The following is a 14912-nucleotide window of genomic DNA, read 5'->3' as shown; positions in this document are numbered from 1 at the left end:
GCGAGATCGTGACCTGAGCTGAAGTCGGACGCTTAACCGACTGAGCCACCAGGCGCCCCATGTATTTTTAGGAGAAAGTGCGTTAGGCCTTCAAACAACACTTTCAAGGTGACTGCTGGAAATGCAGGTTTTGGAAGCTGAACACAGCTTAACGCTTAATAAAAAAAAATTCTAATGAGACATACGAAGTTATATAATTATTTTAAGTATAGCAGCGGAGAATTCCAACAGGCGTGTCGAACGCATGTGACTTCCTTTCTCGCCACTTAATTGGTTCTGGTAACCTGCCAGTTGTCTCTTTGTTGTTCTAAAGCTGTCATTACAAGTTTTGCTGGCTCGCAGGGCAACAAAAAGGCAAGCTGGAGGTATGAATTCTGCTGCCTGAGTTTTCTACGTATATTTATTAATACTCCTTAAATTATCCTCGAAGCTGGGTGTCTGTCTCGATTTAGAGCCTCTTCTCACCTGGTTTAGCACCGCGGTCTCCCTTTGATTGTTCGTACGGCCAGATGCAGCTGCATTTATTTACATGTTTTAAATGAACGCAACGCTTAGCTTGTAGACATATCAGAGAGTCTACAAGTGGCCCGGTTAAAGCCCTCCTCACGAAGACACCCGCAGGGCCGGTAGAGTGGAATTAGCCCCATTTGGCAGCACTGTTCCTTTTTTTCAGGGCAAATGCCTGAGAGGGAGCTAAGGGCTCAGAGAGCCGTATTACCAAGCGACACGGAAGGAACGGTGTGGGTTGCATTTCAAGTTTCCAAAGGAAATTTCAAGCCGAGGCCATGAGACAAAAACCACGGGAGCGAAGTGGAATGGAAACACAGCTGCATTTGCACTGCGCCTCCAGGAACCGGATTTTCTTCTTCTGCGCCTCTGTCCCCAGCGACGAGAGGGCAGGGGTTCTGAAGCTGCGATCTTCAAGGCCAGCCTTGAAGGCCACGGTTACCCACAGCGTGTGACTTCAACAGTCGTCGTGCACCAGCTGACAGGTGAGGGGAACCCACCGGGCTTCACGCACGGTCCCGTGGATGGAGCCACGGGACCACAGAAGTGAGTAAGATTCCGTGGCCCTCCTCCCGCAGCTCCCGATCTGGAGAGAAAGCGAGTGGCTATAATACAAAGCAGACAGGAAAGAGGTTCCCTAGGAGAAGAGGAAGCAAAACCATGCGGAAGGGCAAAGCGGGGACCGACGCGTTCCAACCAGGTGGCGGAGGGAAAGCTTCCAGGGGAGGAGGCTCTGAGTGGAAGCGAGGAGGGTCCCTCAGACGGCAGAGCAAGGACATGGAGGCAGGAACGGCAGGTGGGGCGGCGCGGGGAGCCGGAGGAGACAGACGCGGTGGGCGAGGGGGCCGGAAAGGCAGGTCGGGGCCACATCCTCCAGGGCCTGAGGCCACGACCAGGGCTTGAACCAGACACTATCTGACCCGTGTCATAGAAGAACACCCGCATGACAACGGGGAAAATGGGCTGGAAACCTGACCCACCCAGAAGCTCCTGAAATACCCAGAGTAGAGTTAATCAGGGTGGAAGCTAGAGCAGAGCCACGGCCCTGGGATGGGAGGTTCACAGGAAGAAAGCACAAGGGTTGGCAATCGATCATTCGGACGTCGAGAGGCAGCGGAGTCCAGAGAGAATGGAGGGCAAGGGCTGGAAGCTGGCGGGGCATCCGGCCAGGGTAGGGGCCCCCAGTAGCCACGTAGGTGAACACGGCAAACGGAGCAGTGAGGTGGAAAGTGGGTGTTGTTTCAGTGCAGCCAGTGTTCGTCACTGACGAGAGATGCGCATGAGGACATCCAGGAGAGCGTCAGAGAAGTGGTCCTAGCTCAGACCCTGCGGGAAGGGAGCCTGGAAAAGAAGATAAAAGATGGGAAGATAGAACTTGGAGGAAAGCTGCGTTTAAGTTGTGAAGTTAAGCCGTAAGCAGAGAGGGGACCAGGAACAATCACAGAGAAGACACGGCCCAAGATACAGCGAGAGCCAGAGGAATGTTCCCGGCGCTCACGAGGGGGAACGGGGTCATGGGGTTTGAAAACACCCCCAAACCAGAGGCGCCTGGGGGGCTCAGTCGATTGAACATCCACCTCTTGATTTCTGCGCAGGTCACAATCTCACGGTTCCTGACTTCAAACCCCGCATCGGGCTCTGTGCTGACGGTGCAGAGCCTGCTTGGGATTCTCTCTCTCTCTCTGTCCCTCCTGCATGCTCTGTCTCTCAAAATAAATAAAGAGACTTAAAAAAAATTTTTTTTTAATTTAAAAAAAAAGGAAAGACAATCCCCCCAAACCAAAGCTCTTTGAGTTTGCTACCTGTCTTGGCTAAAACCAGAGCGGAACGATCAAAGCAGACCTGGCCTTGGGGGTGGTTCAAGGCCCTGGCCCTCCCCCACACACCTGCTCATGAATATTCGGGACACATGCCTCCTCTCGGCAGAAAACTACCAGGTCCGTGAGACCCTCAGGGGACAGTTCCAGCACTGAACAAAGTCGGCAGTTTGGCAAAGCCCAGGTTGCACCCTTTCCCCCTCGATCGGTGCGTCCGATTCCTATTCTTCAATCTGCCCTTCCTGCCCCGGGTCCCGTGCTGCCGGTGGAGGGAATGGAGTCGTGTGTTGGGGCGACGCTGACCATGAGCAGGCGGTGGCTCACAGCCCATTGGGTCCACTGACGCTGGCCAGGTGTCTCCCTGAAGGCCCGGCAGCTGCTGCGTATCGACACAGCGCTTTGGCCAATGAGTGCTTCTCCGCGGGTGGACGCACTTACGCCGCCCCACTGGCCCACAAGGAGGACGCTATTTTGCTCCCCCTGATTCACACGCGCGGAAACCCCTGGCCCCTCTGTCTCGGGGCTGAGTCTGCGTCATCGTTCCGGAACCTTCTGCAGCTTGCCCTCTCCGCCGCGTGGCACCCAGCTCACATGTGGCCGGTGATCCTCGCCTCTACCCGAGTCGGTATTCTCTGCTGGCAGCCCTTCCCCCCGTGACTTGTCCTAATGTTAGGTGGCCCTCCCTCCGTCTCTGCCCCCTCACCCTTGAGCCATCAGAGAACCTACATGACAACTTGGCATTAAGAAACATCCACTTCCCACCTAAAAAAAAGTGCCACCAAAATGCAAACAGGCTTGAAAGGGGGCTGTCCCAACCGGGCACAGCCGGGACAGGCAGACCAGAGGTGGCTGGGGTAGGCTGCCAACTGCTGGCCCCCGCTGCACAGGCCCCAGCCGCACACACTGCCCACCCCCCGTGTCCCGGGACCTCACTCTGCATCCAGGGAGGCCAGCCTCGCAGATGGCGGCCGCGGCCTCCCTGGCCTCCAGCTTCTGGTCGGGAGAGGCCAACAGGCATCCGAGGGTAGAAGAAGCAGACGATCGGAAACGTGCCCCCCGCCTGTCACGTGACCCTGCCTGTCACGGGTAGGACACGGCCGAACGGACGGGGCAGGCGCTTCCCTACCCTCTGTCCCTACACATCGCTACAGTGACATGGTTCTCCCCGCGGGGCCTTCCTGGGCCCCCTCCGGGTTTTTCAGGAGGCCTGGGTGTGCACCTGATGGCTCGATCCACTCCTCAGGGCTGGCTCGTTTCAGGGGCAGGGTTCGCGGGGCCTGGAGATGTGGCACCTGCATATTCATTGGCAGATGTGGGACATACATGTATGTGTGTGTGTGTGTGTGTCTCAGCTGTTTCCCTCCCCCCTCTCAGCTCACCTGAGCTGATGGAGGTGGGGGGAGAGTGGTCCCCATGAACCCCACGGACCCGGGTCGCTGAGGAGGGAAGGGGCCGAGCTGAGCAGATCTTGGAGGGATGCCTGGCCCTCAGGGCCTTAGCCCGTGGGGTGTGCAGGGGCGGCAGTGGGGGGAGCTTAGGTGGCCGAGCTGGCCCAAAAACCCGGATGCAGGAGCTTGGACCCCACGCCAAGCTTGCGCTAGGCTGGGGCGGGGCTGGTCTCAGCCCTGCCGGGGTTTGCTCATCGCCCTGGATTGGCCCTGGTGCCTCGCTGCCAGGGCATTGCTGCGTGATGGGAGATGCGTTCTTGGCTTTCCGTTCTGGAGCGAACGCTGGCCGAGGAGAAATGCCGCACGCACGGCCGCCGGGGAGGCCGCAGCAGCAGAGCGGGCCCTCCCAGGGGTGGCCACTGACTGCAGCCTCCACACCTCTCTGTGTGTGCGATGCAGCAGCTTGCTCAGCGCTCTGGATGCATCATTACCGCAATAAACATTTATCGAGGGCAGGGCACCGGGTATGCAAGATAGACCTGGTGTCTGCCCCCGGAGCCCGTCTCTTTCATGCAGTTGCTGTGATCACTCCGTGACCCAGGCCGGGCGGGAGAACTAGCCTCATTTTACCCCCAGGAAACTGAGGGAAAAGAGTGACACTCTGGGGCAGAAGGAGCATCTGTGGCTTATGTTCCTCATTTAGTCCTGTGTTGGCACGCTACCGGATGGTGATCATCCGGATAGTTTTAACTCAGCAAAGCGTGGTTGACTGAAGGCCTGCTGGTTCCTTGTTTGCCACGGCTGTGTGAGGAGAGGCCCCGCGTGTCCGTGGATTGTAGTGGAATAGTTTGGACGTGTGCAGCTGTGAGAAACAGGCAGCCTGGCTTCGTGCATGTGGTTTTCCCGATAAGCAGCCTGGAGATGGCAGGCCTGGAGCTGGGTCGGGAGCTCCAGGACATTAGGGCAGTGGGCTGGCATTTATGCTATTCTCTTGGCCCTCCCCTCACAGTCGCAAGGTGGCTGCAGCAGCTCCAGCCATCACATCCCCATCATATCCCCGTATACTTGGCCCAGAGGTAAGCCCAGGACAGCACGTGTGTGGACTGTCTTCATGAACCTCCTTTCCTTTCAGGGAAGAGGATTTTTCCCCGAGCCATACGTCCACAGCAGATTTCCCAGATTTCCCCTCTAACTCATTGACCAGAGCTTGTTTTGAATCCATCCATTAAATAATCTGGAAACAGGAAACGTGTTTACTAATTTTGACTTGGTTTGATTCATGCCCTAAAGCGAACATATTGCCAAGCAAGCAAAACTGAGATTCCATCAGCCGGGAACAGGAAGCACTGGGAATGGACACGGGGTGGGTGACTCGTACTGTTTGCCCCGAGTGACCGACACCCTTGGAGTTAGGAGATGACTTTTGTTCTCACCCGTCCTTCCACCGCCGTGCCCCCTCTAGTGACGCTCCCCGGTTTTCCTTTGGGTGTGGAGGGTGCTGGGGGAGGACTCTGTCTCCACCGTCCCCAGGGTGGGAACGTGATCTGAGCCAGGCTGGGGGGAGGGGCTCGGTTTCAGGACTTGTCTGAATGTTGGGAGGAGATGTGTTTGCCTCACCCGGGGTGTGCGGGGAGCATGCCAGCCCGGGGTGGCTGCCTGCACGAATGAGCAAAGCTAACCCAGAGGAAAGGAGGATTGAAGGTGGGGACAAATGTGGTCCGAATGAAACTGCCTGAGCCCCCATGTGCAGCCGTGACAGGTTTCTGCCTGACTATTCGGTTTCACGACCCGGTAAACCTGTGCTCCCTGCTCTGATCGGATCTCTTACACGCAAGCTAGTTTACGTTGTGAAAGCTTCCTGCCTGGAATCAGGACAGGGCAGTGGGGTGTTACACGGGAAGGAGCCAACAATGTCCCATCCCCGCCGCTGGCTTGAATTTCACTGCTGTGGGGGGAGGGATGGGGTGGAGGCCGCCAAGCTGAGGGGGAGGGTAGAGCCCTCGGGCGGTTGCTAAGAGACGGAACTCCCAGGCCACAGCCCGCAGTAAGGATGACTTCTCTTGCTTTGGTTAACATCCCGTGAAATGACTAAATGCAAATGGACCGACGGAGCGCCAGGTCCTGGGCTGACCGAGCACTAGGTACTGGGCTGATGGGCCACCCTTAATTCAGTACGACCTCAACTTTATTACACCTGAGGAGATCCCATTTCCTAACAAGGGCACATTCACGGGTACTTGAGTACGGTTTCTTACAGGTACTTGTACGGCTGGGGACACAGTTCACCCTGTTGACGCCTGCTAAGCAAGAAGTAGGTGGTTAATTACTACTTGTGGAGTGAATAAACGAAATGCGTGACGTGTGATGGGATGTAAGGGGTGTGCGTGGTTAAGCGAGGCGACAGGACCCTCAGTGCTGCGTGGAGTTCGGACTGTGCTTTGCCTACGGTGGTAAAGCCCATTAATGGAAACGCTGAGTTGATTTTGCGGGGTCAGGTGGCAGAGAGGAATGGTTTATAGTTTGAGATTTACGAATTTTACTTTTGAATTAACTTTTTTTTTTTTTTTAGTTTATCTTTTTTATTTTGAGAGAGAGACAGACAGTGCAAGCAGGGGAGGGGTAGAGAGAGAGGGAGAGAGAACCCCCGCAGGCTCCTTACTGTCAGCGCAGAGCCCGATGTGGGGCTCGAACCCACAAACCGTGACCTGAGCTGAAACCAAGAGTCGGATGCTTCACCAACTGAGCCCCCACAGGCGCCCGGGATTTAAGAATTTTAGATCTTCGGTCTGTCTAGAGATGTCACCTTGATTCTACAAACGAACCATCGTTAAAAATACCACCGTTGGAACACCCGAGCAGCAAGTCCGGGCAGGCTCAGAACAGAGGTTCCTTCTGCGTTGAAGTCTTCAAGAGGAGCCGTAACTGACTCCGAAAAAGCAAACCTGGAAAAAGCCAGCGGTCAGACCAGCGTGACCGTGCCCACGTCTTCTACTGCAACGGGGTCCCTTACGGCCTCCACGATCGCACGTCGTCACCACACACGGCGCCTCCGCCCGAGCCTCCAAAGTCTCGCGCAGACGTGGCCTTTTCTACGGCGTCGTGACAGAGGCCGGTGCTCTCGCTCACGGGCACGTCCCATCAGCCTCCTTTGTGCAGGACCACGCCACTGACCACGTGCCCCGAGACGGCTGTAGAGACAGGGTGTGCCAGGCCCCACTGTCGGGGCTGGGGAGAGGGTGCGCCCCGACCCGACCCCAACAGCGGAAGACCCAGGACGCTTTACGGAAGCACTTTTGCTTTGAGATGCAAGAATTTGCCACTTGTAGCTCTGAGCGGGGCTCTGAAAATGCAGCGATGAATAGGGTGCCACGGCTGCGCTCAAAGGTCATGGCCTCGGGGTGCTGGGGGGCTCAGCCCGTCAAGCATCAGACTCTTGATCTTGGCTCAGGTCACTATCTCGCAGTTCGTGGGTTCGAGCCCCACATCGGGCTCTACGCTGACAGCTCAGAGGCCCCTTGGGATTCTCTCTCTCCCTCTTTCTCTGCCCCTCCCCCCTGCTCATGCTCTCTCTCTGTCTCTCTCTCTCGAAATAAATTTTTTTTTAAAGTTCACATTCTCGTGGAAAAAAATCACGGATGCGGCCAAACGGTAGTGTGTTTGTAGTTGAAGAAGAGCAGGTGCCCCCCGGTTTTTGAAAGTTCAGTTCAAACCGCTTTGCCTTTATCAAAGACCCACATTAGCACCTGTTCTTGCTAACTGAAAGGCATCCAAAGCGGACTTTCACTTTTACGAGAGAAAGTGAAAAGAGAAAATAGCCTTCAGTGGCTATTACAGGGACAGCACCCGGGCCCCCGCCCAGCTCCCTCCCCCCACCACGCGGACCCCCACGCAGCATTCCCACAGCAGGTGCCTCTAAGCATCAGTTTTGTGCATCCGTCAGTAAGATGTGCCCTACGGTGTCAGAAAAGCCCAAGACAGGTTATTTTTTTTTGGTCTGGAAACGCTAAAAATATTTCCCATAAAAACCAATGGCAACTGTTTCTCCTCTCTGCCACTTCGGTTTACGGAAGGTTTCACGCTTTCAGATACTTTCAGATGCTGCGGGGAACCGGCAGCTATTTTTATATAATTAAATACAAAATAAATTAGGCTCTTTTAATATTCATATAAGCAATGGCTTTCACACCTTCACCTGGTTCACTCATCAGCGATCCGTCATCGAGCTCTCCAGGGACGGGACACCGGGTGACAGTGGGGACTCCATCCCGGGGCCATCTCACAACGTGACCTACGACGGCCTAGGGAAGTGGATATACAGAGCCGACCTAGTTTTTAACTAAATTAATCATCTGAAAAATGGGCAAGAGGCCTCCATTTTTTTCTAAGAAGGAAACGTGGGTTAAATAACAACGCAACACAGAGTGAACAAGTAAAAGCCTGTGCTCGGTCAGCCACATCACGGGGGAAATGAGGCAGCCAAAACGTTTCCCAAATTATCAAGACCATCGGCAAGATACCTTTACATTCGGTGTTGATAACGAGAAACCTAATCCCAGGCATAAACGGTGCCTCAGATATTAGCTGACGGCAGTAACCGAAACATTGCATTTGACAAGACATTTAAGAATACTGTTTACATTGTCTTCACCTGTCTTTTCTGGATTTTTATGCATATTTATAAGGAGCATAATACATTGGTACCGTAATGCATGTATAAAATTACAAATAAATGGGTGTACACCTGCTGGGCGCCCACTCACACAAGAGCGGGCCATCAGAAGGTTCTGGAAGCCACCGCTCTGAGCGACAGCGCCCAGTATGTACTGGAAGTATAGTAATTCCCATAGATGATAGTGGGTTTCTTTTCAAATCTGTCTGTGTCCGTTTCATATGAGTGGCGGTTAAAATACCGAGCAAATAATGTAGCTAGAGTGCAGATTTGTGTGCAAATGTTGGAGAGGAAGGCGGTAAGTGGAGGAAGGTTGGGGGGGGGGGGGGCTGGATGGGGGATGGGCACTGAGGAGGGCGCTTGTTGGGACGAGCACTGGGGGTTGCAGGTAAGAGATGAAAATCACTGGGTTCCACTCCTAAAGTCAAGACTGCGCCGTATGGGAACTAACTAAAATTTAAATAAAAATTTGAAACAATAAATAAATAAATAAATAAATAAATAAATAATCTGATATTGATGATAAAAAAAAAAAAGGATGACGAACGAGGGGCTCTTTGCCGCCAGGGTGCCACCGCCTAGAAGCAGGGCGCGGACCGCCAGCCTCCTGTGGATCCTTACAACCTCGGGCCGCTTTCTGTTCCGTCCTCCAGAAAGGGGGGTGGTTTGTGTGACAAAGCTGGGAGTCTAACTGTGACCAAGAGAAATGACCAAATCTCCTGAAGAGCAGGCTGAGAAAACCGGCACTCAGCCAGGTGCCATCTCCCGGCCAGAACGTGCGGGTTTGCTGCCCCCTGCTGTCCCTTCCCGCCCGTGCCGTGTCCTGTGTCCTACGCTCCCTGTGTCCTACGCTCCCCCTGACCCGTGTCCTGTGTCCCCTGTGCCCACTATGACCCACGTTCCCTGTCCCAGCCCCTGTGTCCCTGTGTGAGTCTCAGAGGCCAAAGGACACAGGCCACAGGTGGCAGAGGCAGGTCTCGAGCCCTGGTCCGGAGGACCCCAAATTCCATGCTTCACGTGCCCACATCCTTCCGGGGCTTGGTTCTGTTGTGCGCAGGGGGGACGCGACGGCACGGAGCACACAGCCATGACGGTGTCACCTCGGGGGCTAGAGAAGGGAAGGGCTGCGATGGGGGCGCACAAATGTTTTACTTCCTGTATTTTTTTTTTAATTTTTTTTTAATGTTTTATTTATTTTTGAGACAGGGAGAGAGCATGAGCAGGGGAGGGGCAGGGAGAGAGGGAGACACAGAATCGGAAGCAGGCTCCAGGCTCCGAGCTGTCGGCACAGAGCCTGACGCGGGGCTTGAACTCACGAACTGTGAGATCGTGACCTGAGCCGAAGTCGGACGCTCAACTGACTGAGCCACCCAGGCGCCCCAACTTCCTGTATTTTGAAAACAAAGTTTTGGGGTGCCTGGGGGTCTCAGTCAGTTAAACATCTGACTTCAGCTCAGGTTATGATCTCACGGCTCGTGGGTTCAAGCCCTGTGTGAGACTCTGTGCTGACAGCTCAGAGCCTGGAGCCTGCTTCAGGTTCTGTCTCTCTCTCTCTCTCTCAAAAATGAATAAACACTTAAAATTTTTTAAAAACTTAAAAAAAAATTTCCTAAGTATTTTTATTTTATTATTTTTAAATGTTTATTTATTTTTGAGAGAGAGAAAGAGAGACAGCGTGAGCAAGGTGGGGGGGTAGAGAGAGAGGGAGACACAGAATCCGAAGCGGGCTGCGGGCTCCAGGCTCCGAGCTGTCAGCACAGAGCCCGATGTGGGGCCCGAACTTGGGAGCCGTGAGATCATGACCTGAGCCAAAGTTGGACGCTTAACCAATGACTGAGGTCCCCAGGCGCCCCTGCTAAACAGTATTTTTGAAGAAGGAAAAGACGCTGAAGGAAGAAAGCATCCTCCGAGGATCTGAACACGAAGTCCTGAAGGCTGGTCTACCGGCTCGATGATCACAGGTGGCTGTGAAAACAGGTTTCTCCTCATGGAGAAAATACAGCACTTTCATCTGGGGACCTCTGAGCATGTCACAGACAGGAGTTAATGGCACCTCCTGTCACCTCCTAAAAGGCGGAGAGGCACTCATTAAATAGGGTCCTGGGCAAGGTGAAGCATCTGGTCTAACCCTGCAGCCGTGGTGGGGGCAGCGGGGGGGGAGGGGGGGCCGCGGGTCTAGAAACCCGACAAACGGCCCACCCTACCGCAGGGGTGACGCATCCACCACGGGCCCTGTGGGGGCAGCTCGGGCAGAGGACAGCCACCGCCTCCACAAGAAGCCCCATCTGAAAATATCCTTCCACATATAAATAGAGACCTTTTTCGGGGACAACCCAAACCACATCCTCTCTGCCTTTTATTTTACATGTTCAGCCAGGCTTTTTCAAGCACTGGTCATCCGTCCTCTGTCCCCTCTCGGCAGACAGGGCCCGGGAGGAGCAGGGACAGGGGTGAACAGCCGCTCCAGAAGCCCCTTCAGAGCCGCAGCAAACCCACCTCTTCGCGGCAACACTAACCTGCCCACTCGACTCCGAGGCACGAGGGCTGGCGGTCCCCGAGACACTAGCGGGGTGTCTGCTCCCCCTGGCTCCTCGCCTCAAGTCCTGGCCCCCTGACGGGCCTCCAGGGCTCCAGACGGCCACCTGCAACAATCCTAGAGCCCTGATCTGACCCCGGGGAAAACCCTAGGTCCCCCTACCTGCCGGAGGCGGGTCTACACCCCTGCAGGCGGCAGCCTGTCCCCCTTTCCCAGAAGTAGGGCAGCCCCTGGGGCGGGTCCTCGGGGAGCACCGCAGACCACCCCCCCCAGGCCAGTCCGGAGAGGGAATCCCATGAAGCTGGGACAGGCCGGGGGGGAGAGGCACGGGTAGCAGAGCGGGGGCTCCAAGCTGCGGGGGCCGCGGGAACAGGACTGGAGCCACGAGGCCGCAAGCCCCTCCACGTCTCCCACAGGCCCACCGAGGCAGAGAGCCTTCTGGACGGCCGCCCCTTCTCCGGGGCCCCTTCCCCGGGGAGGATGTGGGAGACACCTGCACGGTGCATCGAAGCCCTGGGGGCGCCGCTCTCGGGTGCCGCGCAAAAGCACCACGGTGACCCCGGCGTCGAGACTGCGGGGCCCAGAGCCTCCTCCCCCCAGAGCCCAGGGCTTCCGGGTTGTCCCGCAGCCGAGGGGGAGCCGTGAAGGACCTCCGTGGGCGGTGGCGTGACTGCTGCTCTGGCCGCTGTCCGGGACAGGGTCACGGCGTCACAGCCGACACCGGCAGGGACCCCCAGTGGCCAGCAGGGACCAGCAGAGACTGGCTCCCCACGCACGCGGGTGCCCCGGGCCTCCAGCTCCGGTGTCTGACCCTGTGCCGCCCGTTCTGCGGCTCCACCGCCACTGACTCTACGGGAGACAGAATATGCCAGGGGCGCATACCCTGCTTCCCAGAAGTCTGTGTGGTGCGCTCTGCCTCTTCGAAAGACCTTCCTTAGCACCCGGTCTCGCTAAGCAGGAGAAACCCGAAGCAGATTTTCACTTTTATGAGAGAAAGTGAAACAGCGGCCGTTAGGGGGCAGCGACGGCGCCCGCCCAGCTCCTTCCCCGGGCCCCACGCGACATCCCCAGGAGGCCTCCCCACGGCGGGCGTCTCTGAGCATCAGTTTTGTGCAGCCGTCGGCCAGATGTGCCCGACGGTACCAGAAAAGCCTGGCGTGCTATTTCTTGGGGGTGGGAATGCTCCGATGCCTTCCATATAAATGAGAGGTACCTGCTTCTTCCATTTACGCCACTTCAGCTTACGGAAGTTTCCGGAAGAACGCTCTGCCTTCGGACAGCGAGGGAAGCCTGCCTCCGCAGGAGAAACGGAGGCTGGACTGAGCCACGCTTTGAGGGATGCCGAAGTAAGGGGACGTTGGCATATTTCGTACCATTAGCGATGCGGACTGGCGGACGGCTCGCAAGGAGATCTGATCCCAGCTGTGCTCAGGAAAGAAACCTGGTCCCCTGTGTCCCCCGAAGTGAGGGCGCTCGGAGCTCTCAGTCCCTCCCTCCCGCACAGTCTCTGCACGGAGCATCCCGAGGGGCCCGAGGGGTGCACCACAGAGCGCCGGCCACCTCCTGACCCTGACACCGAAGCTCACATCTCGCAAATCAGGACAGACACACACAGCACGAGATCCACCTGTGCGAGCACCTCCGTCTCTGCCGGGAAAGCCCGCTCCTTCCAGGGCCCGAAGCATCCGCACCCCCACGTCCGAGCTGCGCCCTCCCACGAGTCTGCAGAGGCCCGCGTCTGGCTTTAATGACCACCGTCTAGAAGAAACGTATCTGGAGACCCGGGAAGGAAGGAGAAGCGTGTGTTTCGGGCAAAGGGAGGACGGTGTGCTTTGTCTCAAACCGTCTAGCTTCCGTTTTGTAAAACCCGCCACTGCCGACGCGTGTCAGGCCGGGCTCTCACAGTGCTCACGCGTGACAGGACGTGAGGACCGACGATGGAAATGCCTCTCATCCGCCGCTCTGGGGGGCAGACGGCCCTCCTCGCACGCAGGGAGACGGACTTTCCTTCCAGAGAGAAAAGCCTAGGACTCGATGCCGGTTGTCCAGAAATGCCTGACCCCAGGCCCACGGGCATCCAACGTGTGTGTGGCCCAGAGAGAGTGCTCCCAGCAGGGGCCGGGTGTGGGCCTTCTTCCTCTCATCACAGGGCCCGCACAGGGCAAGCATTCTCCAAAGACGAGCGCACACAGCCCGTTTAAAGACCTGCCTCAGTTCAAGGTGGAAACACCAATGGCTCCCCTCAGTCTGGGAAGCCTGGGGGCGTCTGCACCTCGGCAAGAATCCAACGGGGAGACGCGATGCCAGGCACCCATTTCTTGCAGACAACCTCGAGGAAAGAGCAGGGGTGGAGGTGAGCTTTCCATACTGCAGTATGCTGTGGTATACTCAAAGCCTTTTGCCTTAATGATGGGCCCTAGTTGACAAATCTGGCTGTTGTATCCAACATCATGGGGATGTACACATCGGAGAAAGCTTCTAAATACGCATGCATATTCAGCAAACCCTGGTACAGAATTTATTACACGTTAGGCACTATTTTAATCACTTTTAAGACACTCATTTAGTTTGGGGCGCCTGGGTGGCCCAGTTGGTTAGGCATCCGACTGCAGCTCAGGTCATGATCTTGTGGTTCACAGGTTTGAGTCCCATGTCGGGCTCTGGGCTGACAGCTCAGAGCCTGGAGCCTGCTTCAGATTCTGTGTCTCCCTCTCTCTCTCTGCCCCTCCCCCGCTCATACTCTGCCTCTCTCTCTCAAAAATAAATAAAACATTTAAAAAAATAAAATAAGATAACGATATTCATTTAATTTAATGCTCTTATAAACCCAGAAGGCAGTTACTCTTGTTCTCCTCATTGAGAGACGAGAAAACGGAGGCACAGAAAGGGTAATTAATCTGGCCAGAGTCACAGTGCTATTAAGTGACAGAGTCCATACTTGAACCCAACCTGTCTGGACCCCCTCCTGTGACGACGCTAATGCCTGGCCTCTTTTCTGGGTGGCTACGATTCTCCTGATTTAGCCTCTCATGTTTTGAGAACCGGCGCATTCACTGTTTTGCGAACACGAGGACTTCTCACGCAGGTGCTGAGAGTCCCGCACCGCCACGGCCCGATTGCCGAACGCGCGTAACATTCCAGCAGAGAAAGGGTCTAATGTAAAAACGACCATTTCCTCGTCCCACAGGCGGCTGCTAGAGACCTGGGGGCTTGTGGGTTGCCCTGGGGCTCCCCCGCTTCCCTGAACAGGGAAGGCCTTGGAAGTAGGGGTGAGGCGGGCTGTCGTCACGGACCCGCCCCCACAGCCCGAGCCCACTAGCTCCCCCACGGCTGGGCCCATGAGCAAACAGCACAGTCCTGGCTGCCACAGGACCTTTGCTGTGGGGGCCGGGAGGGGAGTGTCGCAGGGAGAGCCGAGCCCGAAGGGGAAGGAGCAGAGACGGTGAAGATGGGACGTGCCAGCGCCGGAGCTCTGCCCATAGGGCCGCACGCGCCACCATTCTCGGACGAGGGGCAGACGCCGCGTCCTGCTGAGTCACCACAGTGCCACTGCCCTGCTGGGTTTTGTGTGACGCCCCCCCGTCACGAAGGAATTTCGTTCCCAAGACATGCGCTAGTCCCCAAAGATTCGTTCCCAAAAGATCGCCAGTGGTCACAATTCCATGATCCAACATTCCTGAAAGTCAGAAAACTGCCCGAGGACCTTGGGCACCAAAATCTTTGTGACTCGGGGTGGCTGGGGCACACAGGAGAAAGCACGTGCTTTCAAAGTGGCAAACGCGACTAAGCCTGCCAGCCCATCGATTCGGGAGAAAACCAAACCTGTAGCACAACAGGGAGCACATTACTGCTTTCAGTTAAAGCTCTGGCACCATTCACACACCCTGTACCTCCGGGTTGCTGATGAATCTTTTATTCATTTTTGAGAGAGAGAGAGAGCAGGGGAGGGGCAGAGAGAGAGGGAGACACAGAACCTGAAGCGGGCTCCAGGCTCC

At 56.1% G+C, this 14912-nt stretch overlaps 1 protein-coding gene across 5 annotated transcripts in view; it reads right to left on the bottom strand.

Moving 5' to 3' along the window:
• The window catches only part of CNIH3 (cornichon family AMPA receptor auxiliary protein 3), a 199001-nt gene that overhangs the window by 133442 nt on the left and 50647 nt on the right, over positions 1–14912 (bottom strand). The window contains exon 4 of one of the 5 annotated variants that reach the window (XM_078441029.2): positions 466–1848. The exons of the other annotated variants lie outside the window; for them this stretch is intronic. The gene's annotated coding sequence lies outside the window, so the exon portion shown is untranslated. The remainder of the gene's footprint in view (positions 1–465; positions 1849–14912) is intronic. 5 annotated transcript variants of the gene reach the window in all.

The sequence above is a fragment of the Panthera onca genome, chromosome F1 (genome assembly GCF_046562875.1).
Source record: "Panthera onca isolate mPanOnc1 chromosome F1, mPanOnc1 haplotype 2, whole genome shotgun sequence".
Classification (NCBI taxonomy): domain Eukaryota; kingdom Metazoa; phylum Chordata; class Mammalia; order Carnivora; family Felidae; genus Panthera; species Panthera onca.
This window is presented reverse-complemented; position numbering and strand designations above follow the sequence as displayed.